This window comes from Lissotriton helveticus, chromosome 2_1 (assembly GCF_964261635.1).
Source record: "Lissotriton helveticus chromosome 2_1, aLisHel1.1, whole genome shotgun sequence".
NCBI lineage: Eukaryota > Metazoa > Chordata > Amphibia > Caudata > Salamandridae > Lissotriton > Lissotriton helveticus.
This window is the reverse complement of record NC_136059.1, coordinates 1,250,997,016-1,251,015,164: the sequence shown is the minus strand read 5'-3', so window position 1 is coordinate 1,251,015,164 and position 18,149 is coordinate 1,250,997,016.

The window sequence follows — 18,149 nt, the reverse complement described above, 5'->3', positions numbered from 1 at the left end:
GGTGATTTTTGACAAAAGAGATAACACCCCCCCATTACGTCATGCTTCAGAAAGGTGAAAAATGGTCCGTTTTCAAATGTTTTATTTTCAAACGTCAGTTCACATTTGTAGGTAGATCATCAGTTTAAGAGCTAAAATTTGCATGTTTAAAGTAATTTTCATGCTTCCAGGGGCCCGGGAAGTGAATTAAATACCATTTGGAGGAATTTAATGTTGAAGTAAAAACAGGTGATTTTTGACAAAAGAGATAACACCCCCCCATTACGTCATGCTTCAGAAAGGTGAACAATGGTCAGTTTTCAAATGTTTTATTTTTGAACGTCAGTTCACATTTGTAGGTAGATCATCAGTTTAAGAGCTAAAACTAGCATGTTTTAAGTGATTGTCATGCTTCCAGGGGCCCGGGAAGTGAATTAAATACCATTTGGAGGAATTTAATGTTCAAGCAAAAACAGGTGATTTTTGACAAAAGAGATAACACCCCCCCATTACGTCATGCTTCAGAAAGGTGAAAAATGGTCCGTTTTCAAATGTTTTATTTTTGAACGTCAGTTCACATTCGTAGGTAGATCATCAGTTTTAGAGCTAAAATTAGCATATTTAAAGTGATTTTCATGCTTCCAGGGGCCTGGGAAGTGAATTAAATACCTTTGGGAGGCATTTCATGTTCAAGCAAAAACCGGTGATTTTTGACAAAAGAGATAACACCCCCCCATTACGTCATGCTTCAGAAAGGTGAAAAATGGTCAGTTTTCAAATGTTTTATTTTTGAACGTCAGTTCACATTTGTAGGTAGATCATCAGTTTTAGAGCTAAAATTAGCATGTTTAAAGTGATTTTCATGCTTCCAGGGGCTCTAAACACAAGATTTGTGGAATGGTTAAAAGTGCATGAAAATGGCCAATTTACTCACTCTGAGGTCTCAAAAAGTGTTTCTTCACCCCGGGAACTGAATTTATCACCATTTGGAGGCATTTAATGTTCAAGCAAAAACAGGTGATTTTTGACAAAAGAGATAACACCCCCCCATTACGTCATTCTTTAGAAAGGTGAAAAATGGTACGTTTTCAAATGTTTTATTTTTGAACGTCAGTTCACATTTGTAGGTAGATAATCAGTTTAAGAGCTAAAATTAGCATGTTTAAAGTGATTTTCATGCTTCCAGTGGCCCTAAACACAAGATTTGTGGAATGGTTAAAAGTGCATGAAAATGGCCAATTTACTCACTCTGAGGTCTCAAAAAGTGTTTCTTCATCCCGGGAAGTGAATTAAATACCATTTGGAGGCATTTAATGTTCAAGCAAAAACAGGTGATTTTTGACAAAAGAGATAACACCCCCCCATTACGTCATGCTTCAGAAAGGTGAAAAATGGTCCGTTTTCAAATGTTTTATTTTTGAACGTCAGTTCACATTTGTAGGTAGATCATCAGTTTTAGAGCTAAAATTAGCATGCTTAAAGTGATTTTCATGCTTCCAGGGGCCCGAGAAGTGAATTAAATACCATTTGGAGGCATTTAATGTTCAAGCAAAAACAGGTGATTTTTGACAAAAGAGATAAAACCCCCCCATTAAGTCATGCTTCAGAAAGGTGAAAAATGGTCTGTTTTCAAATGTTTTATTTTTGAACGTCAGTTCACATTTGTAGGTAGATCATCAGTTTAAGAGCTAAAATTAGCATGTTTAAAGTGATTTTCATGCTTTCAGGGGCCCGGGAAGTGAATTAAATACCATTTGGAGGAATTTAATGTTCAAGCAAAAACAGGTGATTTTTGACAAAAGAGATAACACCCCCCCATTACGTCATGCTTCAGAAAGGTGAAAAATGGTCCGTTTTCAAATGTTTTATTTTCAAACGTCAGTTCACATTTGTAGGTAGATCATCAGTTTAAGAGCTAAAATTTGCATGTTTAACGTAATTTTCATGCTTCCAGGGGCCCGGGAAGTGAATTAAATACCATTTGGAGGAATTTAATGTTGAAGTAAAAACAGGTGATTTTTGACAAAAGAGATAACACCCCCCCATTACGTCATGCTTCAGAAAGGTGAACAATGGTCAGTTTTCAAATGTTTTATTTTTGAACGTCAGTTCACATTTGTAGGTAGATCATCAGTTTAAGAGCTAAAACTAGCATGTTTTAAGTGATTGTCATGCTTCCAGGGGCCCGGGAAGTGAATTAAATACCATTTGGAGGAATTTAATGTTCAAGCAAAAACAGGTGATTTTTGACAAAAGAGATAACACCCCCCCATTACGTCATGCTTCAGAAAGGTGAAAAATGGTCCGTTTTCAAATGTTTTATTTTTGAACGTCAGTTCACATTCGTAGGTAGATCATCAGTTTTAGAGCTAAAATTAGCATATTTAAAGTGATTTTCATGCTTCCAGGGGCCCGGGAAGTGAATTAAATACCTTTGGGAGGCATTTCATGTTCAAGCAAAAACAGGTGATTTTTGACAAAAGAGATAACACCCCCCCATTACGTCATGCTTCAGAAAGGTGAAAAATGGTCCATTTTCAAATGTTTTATTTTTGAACGTCAGTTCACATTTGTAGGTAGATCATCAGTTTTAGAGCTAAAATTAGCATGTTTAAAGTGATTTTCATGCTTCCAGGGGCCCTAAACACAAGATTTGTGGAATGGTTAAAAGTGCATGAAAATGGCCAATTTATTCACTCTGACGTCTCAAAAAGTGTTTCTTCACCCCGGGAAGTGAATTAAATACCATTTGGAGGCATTTAATGTTCAAGCAAAAACAGGTGATTTTTGACAAAAGAGATAACACCCCCCCATTACGTCATGCTTCAGAAAGGTGAAAAATGGTCCGTTTTCAAATGTTTTATTTTCAAACGTCAGTTCACATTTGTAGGTAGATCATCAGTTTAAGAGCTAAAATTTGCATGTTTAAAGTAATTTTCATGCTTCCAGGGGCCCGGGAAGTGAATTAAATACCATTTGGAGGAATTTAATGTTGAAGTAAAAACAGGTGATTTTTGACAAAAGAGATAACACCCCCCCATTACGTCATGCTTCAGAAAGGTGAAAAATGGTCCGTTTTCAAATGTTTTATTTTTGAACGTCAGTTCACATTCGTAGGTAGATCATCAGTTTTAGAGCTAAAATTAGCATATTTAAAGTGATTTTCATGCTTCCAGGGGCCCGGGAAGTGAATTAAATACCTTTGGGAGGCATTTCATGTTCAAGCAAAAACAGGTGATTTTTGACAAAAGAGATAACACCCCCCCATTACGTCATGCTTCAGAAAGGTGAAAAATGGTCCATTTTCAAATGTTTTATTTTTGAACGTCAGTTCACATTTGTAGGTAGATCATCAGTTTTAGAGCTAAAATTAGCATGTTTAAAGTGATTTTCATGCTTCCAGGGGCCCTAAACACAAGATTTGTGGAATGGTTAAAAGTGCATGAAAATGGCCAATTTATTCACTCTGACGTCTCAAAAAGTGTTTCTTCACCCCGGGAAGTGAATTAAATACCATTTGGAGGCATTTAATGTTCAAGCAAAAACAGGTGATTTTTGACAAAAGAGATAACACCCCCCCATTACGTCATGCTTCAGAAAGGTGAAAAATGGTCAGTTTTCAAATGTTTTATTTTTGAACGTCAGTTCACATTTGTAGGTAGATCATCAGTTTTAGAGCTAAAATTAGCATGTTTAAAGTGATTTTCATGCTTCCAGGGGCCCGGGAAGTGAATTAAATACCATTTGGAGGCATTTAATGTTCAAGCAAAAACAGGTGATTTTTGACAAAAGAGATAACACCCCCCCATTACGTCATGCTTCAGAAAGGTGAAAAATGGTCCGTTTTCAAATGTTTTATTTTTGAACGTCAGTTCACATTTGTAGGTAGATCATCAGTTTAAGAGCTAAAATTAGCATCTTTAAAGTGATTTTCATGCTTCCAGGGGCTCTAAACACAAGATTTGTGGAATGGTTAAAAGTGCATGAAAATGGCCAATTTATTCACTCTGAGGTCTCAAAAAGTGTTTCTTCACCCCGGGAAGTGAATTAAATACCATTTGGAGGCATTTAATGTTCAAGCAAAAACAGGTGATTTTTGACAAAAGAGATAACACCCCCCCATTACGTCATGCTTCAGAAAGGTGTAAAATGGTCAGTTTTCAAATGTTTTATTTTTGAACGTCAGTTCACATTTGTAGGTAGATCATCAGTTTTAGAGCTAAAATTAGCATGTTTAAAGTGATTTTCATGCTTCCAGGGGCCCGGGAAGTGAATTAAATATTTATTTGGAGGCATTTAATGTTCAAGAAAAAACAGGTGATTTTTGACAAAAGAGATAACACCCCCCCCCATTACGTCATGCTTCAGAAAGGTGAAAAATGGTCCGTTTTCAAATGTTTTATTTTTGAACGTCAGTTCACATTTGTAGGTAGATCATCAGTTTTAGAGCTAAAATTAGCATGTTTAAAGTGATTTTCATGCTTCCAGGGGCCCTAAACACAAGATTTGTGGAATGGTTAAAAATGCATGAAAATGGCCAATTTATTCACTCTGAGGTCTCAAAAGGTGTTTCTTCACCCCGGGAAGTGAATTAAATACCATTTGGAGGCATTTAATGTTCAAGCAAAAACAGGTGATTTTTGACAAAAGAGATAACACCCCCCATTACGTCATGCTTCAGAAAGGTGAAAAATGGTCAGTTTTCAAATGTTTTATTTTTGAACGTCAGTTCACATTTGTAGGTAGATCATCAGTTTTAGAGCTAAAATTAGCATGTTTAAAGTGATTTTCATGCTTCCAGGGGCCCGGGAAGTGAATTAAATACCATTTGGAGGCATTTAATGTTCAAGCAAAAACAGGTGATTTTTGACAAAAGAGATAACACCCCCCCATTACGTCATGCTTCAGAAAGGTGAAAAATGGTCCGTTTTCAAATGTTTTATTTTTGAACGTCAGTTCACATTTGTAGGTAGATCATCAGTTTTAGAGCTAAAATTAGGATATTTAAAGTGATTTTCATACTTCCAGGGGCCCGGGAAGTGAATTAAATATTTATTTGGAGGCATTTAATGTTCAAGAAAAAACAGGTGATTTTTGACAAAAGAGATAACACCCCCCCCGTTACGTCATGCTTCAGAAAGGTGAAAAATGGTCCGTTTTCAAATGTTTTATTTTTGAACGTCAGTTCACATTTGTAGGTAGATCATCAGTTTAAGAGCTAAAATTAGCATGTTTAAAGTGATTTTCATGCTTCCAGGGGCCCGGGAAGTGAATTAAATACCATTTGGAGGCATTTCATGTTCAAGCAAAAACAGGTGATTTTAGACAAAAGAGATAACACCCCCCCCATTACGTCATGCTTCAGAAAGGTGAAAAATGGTCCATTTTCAAATGTTTTATTTTTGAACGTCAGTTCACATTTGTAGGTAGATCATCAGTTTTAGAGCTAAAATTAGCATGTTTAAAGTGATTTTCATGCTTCCAGGGGCCCGGGAAGTGAATTAAATATCATTTGGAGGCATTTAATGTTCAAGAAAAAACAGGTGATTTTTGACAAAAGAGATAACACCCCCCCATTACGTCATGCTTCAGAAAGGTGAAAAATGGTCAGTTTTCAAATGTTTTATTTTTGAACGTCAGTTCACATTTGTAGGTAGATCATCAGTTTAAGAGCTAAAATTAGCATGTTTAAAGTGATTTTCATGCTTCCAGGGGCCCGGGAAGTGAATGAAATACCATTTGGAGGAATTTAATGTTCAAGCAAAAACCGGTGATTTTTGACAATAGAGATAACACCCCCCCCATTACGTCATGCTTCAGAAAGGTGAAAAATGGTCAGTTTTCAAATGTTTTATTTTCGAACGTCAGTTCACATTTATAGGTAGATCATCAGTTTAAGAGCTAAAATTAGCATGTTTAAAGTGATTTTCATGCTTCCAGGGGCCCTAAACACAAGATTTGTGGAATGGTTAAAAGTGCATGAAAATGGCCAATTTACTCACTCTGAGGTCTCAAAAAGTGTTTCTTCATCCCGGGAAGTGAATTAAATACCATTTGGAGGCATTTAATGTTCAAGCAAAAACAGGTGATTTTTGACAAAAGAGATAACACCCCCCCATTACGTCATGCTTCAGAAAGGTGAAAAATGGTCCGTTTTCAAATGTTTTATTTTTTAACGTTAGTTCACATTTGTAGGTAGATCATCAGTTTTAGAGCTAAAATTAGCATGCTTAAAGTGATTTTCATGCTTCCAGGGGCCCGAGAAGTGAATTAAATACCATTTGGAGGCATTTAATGTTCAAGCAAAAACAGGTGATTTTTGACAAAAGAGATAACACCCCCCCATTAACTCATGCTTCAGAAAGGTGAAAAATTGTCTGTTTTCAAATGTTTTATTTTTGAACGTCAGTTCACATTTGTAGGTAGATCATCAGTATAAGAGCTCAAATTAGCATGTTTAAAGTGATTTTCATGCTTTCAGGGGCCCGGGAAGTGAATTAAATACCATTTGGAGGAATTTAATGTTCAAGCAAAAACAGGTGATTTTTGACAAAAGAGATAACACCCCCCATTACGTCATGCTTCAGAAAGGTGAAAAATGGTCCGTTTTCAAATGTTTTATTTTTGAACGTCAGTTCACATTTGTAGGTAGATCATCAGTTTTAGAGCTAAAACTAGCATGTTTAAAGTGATTTTCATGCTTCCAGGGGCCCGGGAAGTGAATTAAATACCATTTGGAGGCATTTCATGTTCAAGCAAAAACAGGTGATTTTTGACAAAAGAGATATCACCCCCCCATTACGTCATGCTTCAGAAAGGTGAAAAATGGTCCGTTTTCAAATGTTTTATTTTTGAACGTCAGTTCACATTTGTAGGTAGATCATCAGTTTAAGAGCTAAAATTAGCATGTTTAAAGTGATTTTCATGCTTCCAGGGGCCCGGGAAGTGAATTAAATACCATTTGGAGGCATTTAATGTTCAAGCAAAAACAGGTGATTTTTGACAAAAGATATAACACCCCCCCATTACGTCATGCTTCAGAAAGGTGAAAAATGGTCTGTTTTCAAATGTTTTATTTTTGAACGTCAGTTCACATTTGTAGGTAGATCATCAGTTTTAGAGCTAAAATTAGGATATTTAAAGTGATTTTCATACTTCCAGGGGCCCGGGAAGTGAATTAAATATTTATTTGGAGGCATTTAATGTTCAAGAAAAAACAGGTGATTTTTGACAAAAGAGATAACACCCCCCCGTTACGTCATGCTTCAGAAAGGTGAAAAATGGTCCGTTTTCAAATGTTTTATTTTTGAACGTCAGTTCACATTTGTAGGTAGATCATCAGTTTAAGAGCTAAAATTAGCATGTTTAAAGTGATTTTCATGCTTCCAGGGGCCCGGGAAGTGAATTAAATACCATTTGGAGGAATTTAATGTTCAAGCAAAAACAGGTGATTTTTGACAAAAGAGATAACACCCCCCCATTACGTCATGATTCAGAAAGGTGAAAAATGGTCCGTTTTCAAATGTTTTATTTTTGAACGTCAGTTCACATTTGTAGGTAGATCATCAGTTTTAGAGCTAAAATTAGCATGTTTAAAGTGATTTTCATGCTTCCAGGGGCCCGGGAAGTGAATTAAATACCATTTGGAGGCATTTCATGTTCAAGCAAAAACAGGTGATTTTAGACAAAAGAGATAACACCCCCCCCATTACGTCATGCTTCAGAAAGGTGAAAAATGGTCCGTTTTCAAATGTTTTATTTTTGAACGTCAGTTCACATTTGTAGGTAGATCATCAGTTTTAGAGCTAAAATTAGCATGTTTAAAGTGATTTTCATGCTTCCAGGGGCCCGGGAAGTGAATTAAATATCATTTGGAGGCATTTAATGTTCAAGAAAAAACAGGTGATTTTTGACAAAAGAGATAACACCCCCCCATTACGTCATGCTTCAGAAAGGTGAAAAATGGTCAGTTTTCAAATGTTTTATTTTTGAACGTCAGTTCACATTTGTAGGTAGATCATCAGTTTAAGAGCTAAAATTAGCATGTTTAAAGTGATTTTCATGCTTCCAGGGGCCCGGGAAGTGAATGAAATACCATTTGGAGGAATTTAATGTTCAAGCAAAAACCGGTGATTTTTGACAATAGAGATAACACCCCCCCCATTACGTCATGCTTCAGAAAGGTGAAAAATGGTCAGTTTTCAAATGTTTTATTTTCGAACGTCAGTTCACATTTATAGGTAGATCATCAGTTTAAGAGCTAAAATTAGCATGTTTAAAGTGATTTTCATGCTTCCAGGGGCCCTAAACACAAGATTTGTGGAATGGTTAAAAGTGCATGAAAATGGCCAATTTACTCACTCTGAGGTCTCAAAAAGTGTTTCTTCATCCCGGGAAGTGAATTAAATACCATTTGGAGGCATTTAATGTTCAAGCAAAAACAGGTGATTTTTGACAAAAGAGATAACACCCCCCCATTACGTCATGCTTCAGAAAGGTGAAAAATGGTCCGTTTTCAAATGTTTTATTTTTTAACGTTAGTTCACATTTGTAGGTAGATCATCAGTTTTAGAGCTAAAATTAGCATGCTTAAAGTGATTTTCATGCTTCCAGGGGCCCGAGAAGTGAATTAAATACCATTTGGAGGCATTTAATGTTCAAGCAAAAACAGGTGATTTTTGACAAAAGAGATAACACCCCCCCATTAACTCATGCTTCAGAAAGGTGAAAAATTGTCTGTTTTCAAATGTTTTATTTTTGAACGTCAGTTCACATTTGTAGGTAGATCATCAGTATAAGAGCTCAAATTAGCATGTTTAAAGTGATTTTCATGCTTTCAGGGGCCCGGGAAGTGAATTAAATACCATTTGGAGGAATTTAATGTTCAAGCAAAAACAGGTGATTTTTGACAAAAGAGATAACACCCCCCATTACGTCATGCTTCAGAAAGGTGAAAAATGGTCCGTTTTCAAATGTTTTATTTTTGAACGTCAGTTCACATTTGTAGGTAGATCATCAGTTTTAGAGCTAAAACTAGCATGTTTAAAGTGATTTTCATGCTTCCAGGGGCCCGGGAAGTGAATTAAATACCATTTGGAGGCATTTCATGTTCAAGCAAAAACAGGTGATTTTTGACAAAAGAGATATCACCCCCCCATTACGTCATGCTTCAGAAAGGTGAAAAATGGTCCGTTTTCAAATGTTTTATTTTTGAACGTCAGTTCACATTTGTAGGTAGATCATCAGTTTAAGAGCTAAAATTAGCATGTTTAAAGTGATTTTCATGCTTCCAGGGGCCCGGGAAGTGAATTAAATACCATTTGGAGGCATTTAATGTTCAAGCAAAAACAGGTGATTTTTGACAAAAGATATAACACCCCCCCATTACGTCATGCTTCAGAAAGGTGAAAAATGGTCCGTTTTCAAATGTTTTATTTTTGAACGTCAGTTCACATTTGTAGGTAGATCATCAGTTTTAGAGCTAAAATTAGGATATTTAAAGTGATTTTCATACTTCCAGGGGCCCGGGAAGTGAATTAAATATTTATTTGGAGGCATTTAATGTTCAAGAAAAAACAGGTGATTTTTGACAAAAGAGATAACACCCCCCCGTTACGTCATGCTTCAGAAAGGTGAAAAATGGTCCGTTTTCAAATGTTTTATTTTTGAACGTCAGTTCACATTTGTAGGTAGATCATCAGTTTAAGAGCTAAAATTAGCATGTTTAAAGTGATTTTCATGCTTCCAGGGGCCCGGGAAGTGAATTAAATACCATTTGGAGGAATTTAATGTTCAAGCAAAAACAGGTGATTTTTGACAAAAGAGATAACACCCCCCCATTACGTCATGATTCAGAAAGGTGAAAAATGGTCCGTTTTCAAATGTTTTATTTTTGAACGTCAGTTCACATTTGTAGGTAGATCATCAGTTTTAGAGCTAAAATTAGCATGTTTAAAGTGATTTTCATGCTTCCAGGGGCCCGGGAAGTGAATTAAATACCATTTGGAGGCATTTCATGTTCAAGCAAAAACAGGTGATTTTAGACAAAAGAGATAACACCCCCCCCCATTACGTCATGCTTCAGAAAGGTGAAAAATGGTCCGTTTTCAAATGTTTTATTTTTGAACGTCAGTTCACATTTGTAGGTAGATCATCAGTTTTAGAGCTAAAATTAGCATGTTTAAAGTGATTTTCATGCTTCCAGGGGCCCGGGAAGTGAATTAAATATCATTTGGAGGCATTTAATGTTCAAGAAAAAACAGGTGATTTTTGACAAAAGAGATAACACCCCCCCATTACGTCATGCTTCAGAAAGGTGAAAAATGGTCAGTTTTCAAATGTTTTATTTTTGAACGTCAGTTCACATTCGTAGGTAGATCATCAGTTTAAGAGCTAAAATTAGCATGTTTAAAGTGATTTTCATGCTTCCAGGGGCCCGGGAAGTGAATGAAATACCATTTGGAGGAATTTAATGTTCAGCAAAAACCGGTGATTTTTGACAATAGAGATAACACCCCCCCCATTACGTCATGCTTCAGAAAGGTGAAAAATTGTCAGTTTTCAAATGTTTTATTTTCGAACGTCAGTTCACATTTGTAGGTAGATCATCAGTTTTAGAGCTAAAATTAGCATGTTTAAAGTGATTTTCATGCTTCCAGGGGCCCTAAACACAAGATTTGTGGAATGGTTAAAAGTGCATGAAAATGGCCAATTTATTCACTCTGAGGTCTCAAAAAGTGTTTCTTCACCCGGGAAGTGAATTAAATACCATTTGGAGGCATTTAATGTTCAAGCAAAAACAGGTGATTTTTGACAAAAGAGATAACACCCCCCCATTACGTCATGCTTCAGAAAGGTGAAAAATGGTCAGTTTTCAAATGTTTTATTTTTGAACGTCAGTTCACATTTGTAGGTAGATCATCAGTTTAAGAGCTAAAATAAGCATGTTTAAAGTGATTTTCATGCTTCCAGGGGCCCGGGAAGTGAATTAAATACCATTTGGAGGCATTTAATGTTCAAGCAAAAACAGGTGATTTTTGACAAAAGAGATAACACCCCCCATTACGTCATGCTTCAGAAAGGTGAAAAATGGTCCGTTTTCAAATGTTTTATTTTTGAACGTCAGTTCACATTTGTAGGTAGATCATCAGTTTTAGAGCTAAAATTAGCATGTTTAAAGTGATTTTCATACTTCCAGGGGCCCGGGAAGTGAATTAAATATTTATTTGGAGGCATTTAATGTTCAAGAAAAAAACGGTGATTTTTGACAAAAGAGATAACACCCCCCCCATTACGTCATGCTTCAGAAAGGTGAAAAATGGTCCGTTTTCAAATGTTTTATTTTTGAACGTCAGTTCACATTTGTAGGTAGATCATCAGTTTAAGAGCTAAAATTAGCATGTTTAAAGTGATTTTCATGCTTCCAGGGGCCCGGGAAGTGAATGAAATACCATTTGGAGGAATTTAATGTTCAAGCAAAAACCGGTGATTTTTGACAATAGAGATAACACCCCCCCCCCATTACGTCATGCTTCAGAAAGGTGAAAAATGGTCAGTTTTCAAATGTTTTATTTTCGAACGTCAGTTCACATTTGTAGGTAGATCATCAGTTTAAGAGCTAAAATTAGCATGTTTAAAGTGATTTTCATGCTTCCAGGGGCCCTAAACACAAGATTTGTGGAATGGTTAAAAGTGCATGAAAATGGCCAATTTACTCACTCTGAGGTCTCAAAAAGTGTTTCTTCATCCCGGGAAGTGAATTAAATACCATTTGGAGGCATTTAATGTTCAAGCAAAAACAGGTGATTTTTGACAAAAGAGATAACACCCCCCATTACGTCATGCTTCAGAAAGGTGAAAAATGGTCCGTTTTCAAATGTTTTATTTTTGAACTTCAGTTCACATTTGTAGGTAGATCATCAGTTTTAGAGCTAAAATTAGCATGTTTAAAGTGATTTTCATGCTTCCAGGGGCCCTAAACACAAGATCTGTGGAATGGTTAAAAGTGCATGAAAATGGCCAATTTACTCACTCTGAGGTCTCAAAAAGTGTTTCTTCACCCCGGGAAGTGAATTAAATACCATTTGGAGGCATTTAATGTTCAAGCAAAAACAGGTGATTTTTGACAAAAGAGATAACACCCCCCCATTACGTCATGCTTCAGAAAGGTGAAAAATGGTCCGTTTTCAAATGTTTTATTTTTGAACGTCAGTTCACATTTGTAGGTAGATCATCAGTTTAAGAGCTAAAATTAGCATCTTTAAAGTGATTTTCATGCTTCCAGGGGCTCTAAACACAAGATTTGTGGAATGGTTAAAAGTGCATGAAAATGGCCAATTTACTCACTCTGAGGTCTCAAAAAGTGTTTCTTCACCCCGGGAACTGAATTTATTACCATTTGGAGGCATTTAATGTTCAAGCAAAAACTGGTGATTTTTGACAAAAGAGATAACACCCCCCCATTACGTCATTCTTCAGAAAGGTGAAAAATGGTCCGTTTTCAAATGTTTTATTTTTGAACGTCAGTTCACATTTGTAGGTAGATCATCAGTTTAAGAGCTAAAATTAGCATGTTTAAAGTGATTTTCATGCTTCCAGGGGCCCGGGAAGTGAATTAAATACCATTTGGAGGCATTTAATGTTCAAGCAAAAACAGGTGATTTTTGACAAAAGAGATAACACCCCCCCATTACGTCATGCTTCAGAAAGGTGAAAAATGGTCCGTTTTCAAATGTTTTATTTTTGAACGTCAGTTCACATTTGTAGGTAGATCATCAGTTTTAGAGCTAAAATTAGGATATTTAAAGTGATTTTCATACTTCCAGGGGCCCGGGAAGTGAATTAAATATTTATTTGGAGGCATTTAATGTTCAAGAAAAAACAGGTGATTTTTGACAAAAGAGATAACCCCCCCCCCCGTTACGTCATGCTTCAGAAAGGTGAAAAATGGTCCGTTTTCAAATGTTTTATTTTTGAACGTCAGTTCACATTTGTAGGTAGATCATCAGTTTAAGAGCTAAAATTAGCATGTTTAAAGTGATTTTCATGCTTCCAGGGGCCCGGGAAGTGAATTAACTACCATTTGGAGGAATTTAATGTTCAAGCAAAAACAGGTGATTTTTGACAAAAGAGATAACACCCCCCCATTACGTCATGATTCAGAAAGGTGAAAAATGGTCCGTTTTCAAATGTTTTATTTTTGAACGTCAGTTCACATTTGTAGGTAGATCATCAGTTTTAGAGCTAAAATTAGCATGTTTAAAGTGATTTTCATGCTTCCAGGGGCCCGGGAAGTGAATTAAATACCATTTGGAGGCATTTCATGTTCAAGAAAAAACAGGTGATTTTTGACAAAAGAGATAACACCCCCCCATTACGTCATGCTTCAGAAAGGTGAAAAATGGTCAGTTTTCAAATGTTTTATTTTTGAATGTCAGTTCACATTTGTAGGTAGATCATCAGTTTAAGAGCTAAAATTAGCATGTTTAAAGTGATTTTCATGCTTCCAGGGGCCCGGGAAGTGAATGATATACCATTTGGAGGAATTTAATGTTCAAGCAAAAACCGGTGATTTTTTACAATAGAGATAACACCCCCCCCCCATTACGTCATGCTTCAGAAAGGTGAAAAATGGTCAGTTTTCAAATGTTTTATTTTCGAACGTCAGTTCACATTTGTAGGTAGATCATCAGTTTAAGAGCTAAAATTAGCATGTTTAAAGTGATTTTCATGCTTCCAGGGGCCCTAAACACAAGATCTGTGGAATGGGTAAAAGTGCATGAAAATGGCCAATTTACTCACTCTGAGGTCTCAAAAAGTGTTTCTTCATCCCGGGAAGTGAATTAAATACCATTTGGAGGCATTTAATGTTCAAGCAAAAACAGGTGATTTTTGACAAAAGAGATAACACCCCCCCATTACGTCATGCTTCAGAAAGGTGAAAAATGGTCCGTTTTCAAATGTTTTATTTTTGAACGTTAGTTCACATTTGTAGGTAGATCATCAGTTTTAGAGCTAAAATTAGCATGCTTAAAGTGATTTTCATGCTTCCAGGGGCCCGAGAAGTGAATTAAATACCATTTCGAGGCATTTAATGTTCAAGCAAAAACAGGTGATTTTTGACAAAAGAGATAACACCCCCCCATTAAGTCATGCTTCAGAAAGGTGAAAAATTGTCTGTTTTCAAATGTTTTATTTTTGAACGTCAGTTCACATTTGTAGGTAGATCATCAGTATAAGAGCTAAAATTAGCATGTTTAAAGTGATTTTCATGCTTTCAGGGGCCCGGGAAGTGAATTAAATACCATTTGGAGGAATTTAATGTTCAAGCAAAAACAGGTGATTTTTGACAAAAGAGATAACACCCCCCATTACGTCATGCTTCAGAAAGGTGAAAAATGGTCCGTTTTCAAATGTTTTATTTTTGAACGTCAGTTCACATTTGTAGGTAGATCATCAGTTTTAGAGCTAAAACTAGCATGTTTAAAGTGATTTTCATGCTTCCAGGGGCCCGGGAAGTGAATTAAATACCATTTGGAGGCATTTCATGTTCAAGCAAAAACAGGTGATTTTTGACAAAAGAGATATCACCCCCCCATTACGTCATGCTTCAGAAAGGTGAAAAATGGTCCGTTTTCAAATGTTTTATTTTTGAACGTCAGTTCACATTTGTAGGTAGATCATCAGTTTTAGAGCTAAAATTAGCATGTTTAAAGTGATTTTCATACTTCCAGGGGCCCGGGAAGTGAATTCAATATTTATTTGGAGGCATTTAATGTTCAAGAAAAAACAGGTGATTTTTGACAAAAGAGATAACACCCCCCCCCATTACGTCATGCTTCAGAAAGGTGAAAAATGGTCCGTTTTCAAATGTTTTATTTTTGAACGTCAGTTCACATTTGTAGGTAGATCATCAGTTTTAGAGCTAAAATTAGCATGTTTAAAGTGATTTTCATGCTTCCAGGGGCCCTAAACACAAGATTTGTGGAATGGTTAAAAGTGCATGAAAATGGCCAATTTATTCACTCTGAGGTCTCAAAAACTGTTTCTTCACCCCGGGAAGTGAATTAAATACCATTTGGAGGCATTTAATGTTCAAGCAAAAACAGGTGATTTTTGACAAAAGAGATAACACCCCCCCATTACGTCATGCTTCAGAAAGGTGAAAAATGGTCAGTTTTCAAATGTTTTATTTTTGAACGTCAGTTCACATTTGTAGGTAGATCATCAGTTTTAGAGCTAAAATTAGCATGTTTAAAGTGATTTTCATGCTTCCAGGGGCCCGTGAAGTGAATTAAATACCATTTGGAGGCATTTAATGTTCAAGCAAAAACAGGTGATTTTTGACAAAAGAGATAACACCCCCCATTACGTCATGCTTCAGAAAGGTGAAAAATGGTCCGTTTTCAAATGTTTTATTTTTGAACGTCAGTTCACATTTGTAGGTAGATCATCAGTTTTAGAGCTAAAATTAGCATGTTTAAAGTGATTTTCATGCTTCCAGGGGCCCTAAACACAAGATTTGTGGAATGGTTAAAAGTGCATGAAAATGGCCAATTTATTCACTCTGAGGTCTAAAAAAGTGTTTCTTCACCCGGGAAGTGAATTAAATACCATTTGGAGGCATTTAATGTTCAAGCAAAAACAGGTGATTTTTGACAAAAGAGATAACACCCCCCCATTACGTCATGCTTCAGAAAGGTGACAAATGGTCAGTTTTCAAATGTTTTATTTTTGAACGTCAGTTCACATTTGTAGGTAGATCATCAGTTTAAGAGCTAAAATAAGCATGTTTAAAGTGATTTTCATGCTTCCAGGGGCCCGGGAAGTGAATTAAATACCATTTGGAGGCATTTAATGTTCAAGCAAAAACAGGTGATTTTTGACAAAAGAGATAACACCCCCCATTACGTCATGCTTCAGAAAGGTGAAAAATGGTCCGTTTTCAAATGTTTTATTTTTGAACGTCAGTTCACATTTGTAGGTAGATCATCAGTTTTTGAGCTAAAATTAGCATGTTTAAAGTGATTTTCATACTTCCAGGGGCCCGGGAAGTGAATTAAATATTTATTTGGAGGCATTTAATGTTCAAGAAAAAAACGGTGATTTTTGACAAAAGAGATAACACCCCCCCATTACGTCATGCTTCAGAAAGGTGAAAAATGGTCCGTTTTCAAATGTTTTATTTTTGAACGTCAGTTCACATTTGTAGGTAGATCATCAGTTTAAGAGCTAAAATTAGCATGTTTAAAGTGATTTTCATGCTTCCAGGGGCCCGGGAAGTGAATGAAATACCATTTGGAGGAATTTAATGTTCAAGCAAAAACCAGTGATTTTTGACAATAGAGATAACACCCCCCCCCCATTACGTCATGCTTCAGAAAGGTGAAAAATGGTCAGTTTTCAAATGTTTTATTTTCGAACGTCAGTTCACATTTGTAGGTAGATCATCAGTTTAAGAGCTAAAATTAGCATGTTTAAAGTGATTTTCATGCTTCCAGGGGCCCTAAACACAAGATTTGTGGAATGGTTAAAAGTGCATGAAAATGGCCAATTTACTCACTCTGAGGTCTCAAAAAGTGTTTCTTCATCCCGGGAAGTGAATTAAATACCATTTGGAGGCATTTAATGTTCAAGCAAAAACAGGTGTTTTTTGACAAAAGAGATAACACCCCCCATTACGTCATGCTTCAGAAAGGTGAAAAATGGTCCGTTTTCAAATGTTTTATTTTTGAACTTCAGTTCACATTTGTAGGTAGATCATCAGTTTTAGAGCTAAAATTAGCATGTTTAAAGTGATTTTCATGCTTCCAGGGGCCCTAAACACAAGATCTGTGGAATGGTTAAAAGTGCATGAAAATGGCCAATTTACTCACTCTGAGGTCTCAAAAAGTGTTTCTTCACCCCGGGAAGTGAATTAAATACCATTTGGAGGCATTTAATGTTCAAGCAAAAACAGGTGATTTTTGACAAAAGAGATAACACCCCCCCATTACGTCATGCTTCAGAAAGTTGAAAAATGGTCCGTTATCAAATGTTTTATTTTTGAACGTCAGTTCACATTTGTAAGTAGATCATCAGTTTTAGAGCTAAAATTAGCATGTTTAATGTGATTTTCATGCTTCCAGGGGCCCGGGAAGTGAATTAAATATCATTTGGAGGCATTTAATGTTCAAGAAAAAACAGGTGATTTTTGACAAAAGAGATAACACCCCCCCATTACGTCATGCTTCAGAAAGGTGAAAAATGGTCAGTTTTCAAATGTTTTATTTTTGAACGTCAGTTCACATTTGTAGGTAGATCATCAGTTTAAGAGCTAAAATTAGCATGTTTAAAGTGATTTTCATGCTTCCAGGGGCCCGGGAAGTGAATGAAATACCATTTGGAGGAATTTAATGTTCAAGCAAAAACCGGTGATTTTTGACAATAGAGATAACACCCCCCCCCATTACGTCATGCTTCAGAAAGGTGAAAAATGGTCAGTTTTCAAATGTTTTATTTTCGAACGTCAGTTCACATTTGTAGGTAGATCATCAGTTTAAGAGCTAAAATTAGCATGTTTAAAGTGATTTTCATGCTTCCAGGGGCCCTAAACACAAGATTTGTGGAATGGTTAAAAGTGCATGAAAATGGCCAATTTACTCACTCTGAGGTCTCAAAAAGTGTTTCTTCATCCCGGGAAGTGAATTAAATACCATTTGGAGGCATTTAATGTTCAAGCAAAAACAGGTGATTTTTGACAAAAGAGATAACACCCCCCCATTACGTCATGCTTCAGAAAGGTGAAAAATGGTCCGTTTTCAAATGTTTTATTTTTGAACGTCAGTTCACATTTGTAGGTAGATCATCAGTTTTAGAGCTAAAATTAGCATGCTTAAAGTGATTTTCATGCTTCCAGGGGCCCGAGAAGTGAATTAAATACCATTTGGAGGCATTTAATGTTCAAGCAAAAACAGGTGATTTTTGACAAAAGAGATAACACCCCCCCATTAAGTCATGCTTCAGAAAGGTGAAAAATGGTCTGTTTTCAAATGTTTTATTTTTGAACGTCAGTTCACATTTGTAGGTAGATCATCAGTTTAAGAGCTAAAATTAGCATGTTTAAAGTGATTTTCATGCTTCCAGGGGCCCGGGAAGTGAATGAAATACCATTTGGAGGAATTTAATGTTCA